Source organism: Etheostoma spectabile, chromosome 14 (genome assembly GCF_008692095.1).
Source record: "Etheostoma spectabile isolate EspeVRDwgs_2016 chromosome 14, UIUC_Espe_1.0, whole genome shotgun sequence".
Taxonomy (NCBI): Eukaryota; Metazoa; Chordata; class Actinopteri; order Perciformes; family Percidae; genus Etheostoma; species Etheostoma spectabile.
Window position 1 is genome coordinate 21,942,484 of NC_045746.1, and position 2,546 is coordinate 21,945,029.

The window sequence follows — 2,546 nt, forward strand, 5'->3', positions numbered from 1 at the left end:
GGTACTTTTTTACTCGTGGGCGAGTGTCTCGGGCTCAGAGGGTTAAGGAACATTTCTGATTGATATTTTTCTTCCTTTAACTAATAATTATAGTAATCACTTTTGGAAGATTCGTATCCATAAAACAAAAAATGTCTATTTGAAGAGAAGAAATTGACATTTACTGAGCACATTCATGCTCCCCAGAGGATCATGCTCGGCTAAAAGCTAACCCCAGCAGACCTGCTCTCCCGACTGTTTTCACAGCAAATGTCCACTCCCACTATATTGTGTATCCAATGCAGTACTGTAAATAGATAATAGTTTAGCCTTAGCTGCAACCGTGGGCCTTTGGCTTGGGTTGGCAGAACTTCCACCGATGGGGACATCTGGGTAGCTCACCTTGTTGAGCGTGCGCCCAATTCACAGAGGCTGAGTCCTTGACGTAGCTGCCGTGTGTTAATCCAGCCTGCTGACCTTAACTGCATGTCATCCTCCTTTTCTCTCACATTTTATGTCTTCAGCTGTACTATCAGCTAAAGGCCTTAAATGCCCAAAAAATAAACCTTGGTGGCATGTGCACGGACATCTGCCTTGAAAGAACAGCCAATAAAAACACTCACTCTCTTCCTGATATGACCTGTGATTGGCCAAAGTCTCCTGACATGGGCAAGATTTTCTAGTGGTGGGCGATACTGCAAAATTTGGTATCGATCCGATACCAAATACATATAGGGTCCGTATTGCCGATGCCGATACCGATACCAATACGATACTTTTTACTTAAAAAAATACTTTTGTGTAGGGGAGAGCATTTCATTATTTCTGAGGTGAATGAATGATCAATTCTTTAGGCAATATTTTTATAATGTATGAAGTAAATTATTATTAGTTATTAGGCACTGTAGAATGAATACAAACCAAATTTTACTGCCTTTTAAAAAAAAACATAAAATAATAAAGAATAACAAAAATTTTGCAATGTCTTATTCTTGAGCAATCACACTAACTAATGCACAATATGACATGACCAACATAATATAGCTACTCTACAAGCTACCTGGGTATTCTCTGCCTCTCTGAAAGACTCTCCCAACGAACTCTGTCTCTGTGCGGGGGTCTGGAAGTGGATTGATTTCCCTCCTCATTTCTTCTTTTGTTTTGTTTTTTGAGATCAGCATTTCCTTGTCATGTGTTTAAGTGTTGTGATAGGTTATAGTGTTGCCACAGTATGAATTCTCTTTACACGTATCACAAGTTGCAGTATTATCATTTAGTGCCGTAAAATAGCTCCACACAACACTTATCTTCCTCTCGGCCATCCTGATTCTCATTCAATGTGCTTCAGTCCGCTGCTCCTCTGCGCGTGTGTCAGTGAGTCACGTGACGACACAACAAGAATCACAGCAGAGGAGCAGGAAGGGGGGGGGGGGGAGGAGAAAGTGGGCCAAGATGTGAAAGCGGCGTTTGCTCAGGAAGGTGGAGGACACAAGCAAAGTATAGTGAACGTAGAGGAGAGATATCTAAATTAAAATATTGATTCAATTACAGTTGTATCGATCAAATACCAATACCAGCGTTGGCATCGATACTATCGATATTTAAATCGATCCGCCCACCCCTAAGATTTTCCTAAAGCCTGCAGACCGAGCCAAGGAGGAGATGCAGAAGCCCAGTTTTCTCTTAAACCACTTGAATTGCAATATTCTGAAAGATTATTTTGGAATTTTCTCCCAATGACGCCACAAATTAACTACCTACGCCATGTATAAGCAGATTGCTTGTAGTGTTGTACTAGAGGAGACGAAAACAGCCGCAAGTCAAAAACAAACTCATGAACAAGCAATGAGGGGTTTAAGGCTGATGTGGACCCCCGTCTCCTCAGGAGCCAATCAGAAGGTCTATTTTTAGAGGTTGTGAGCGAAGCACAGTTTGGGCAGCAGATGGTATTTGAGAGGGAGTGGGGTGCAATTTACAGTAAACAGATTTTTTATCCTTGGCAGGTCATGGGGAGAGCTACAACAGTATTGCAATTTAATAAGAGTACTCAAACAAACTGGCAGGACAAGACTTAAGTGAGATAGAGTAACCTCAGCACGACTCGGAAACAAGCCCTGAAGCCACTGACTTGTTTGCTCTGGCAAATTGTGTCTCTTTGGTTGCACGAGGTGGATTGAAAAACTCTACAGCCTGTTAGCTTTTTTATAGAGCAGATACAAGGAATGCAACTGTTAAACAGACACTGTTGTAGGAAAGGAAATGGTCTGGAAATGTAATGAACAGACATTTATGTGTTTGGAATAAAAATAAAATCCATATGTACATGCTAATGTGGGTTTAGAAAAAAGGCTTTACCTTTTATAGGTACATTAAATGTACCTATGTAAACAGTATCAACCCAAACCTTCACTTGTGCTGTAGTGTTGCCTTTTCAATCAGGAGAGACTTGTTTGCAGATACGCAACGGTTTATTGTACATTTGCATAATAAAATGTACAGTCTTTGGAGATTTAGACTACATCGTTATAGAATAATATGTTAGAGGCGTAAGGAAGCCAAGACAATCC

At 40.8% G+C, this 2,546-nt stretch overlaps 2 long non-coding RNA genes across 2 annotated transcripts in view; one reads left to right on the top strand and one right to left on the bottom strand.

The window, feature by feature from the left end:
• LOC116701555 (uncharacterized) overlaps positions 1 to 2,546 on the bottom strand; it is a 22,358-nt gene that overhangs the window by 10,925 nt on the left and 8,887 nt on the right. The gene's annotated exons all lie outside the window — the stretch shown is intronic.
• Positions 952 to 2,546, top strand: part of LOC116701561 (uncharacterized) — a 13,819-nt gene continuing 12,224 nt past the window's right edge. The window contains exons 1-2 of the long non-coding RNA XR_004334948.1: positions 952 to 962; positions 1,531 to 1,532. This is a non-coding gene — a long non-coding RNA (uncharacterized LOC116701561). The remainder of the gene's footprint in view (positions 963 to 1,530; positions 1,533 to 2,546) is intronic.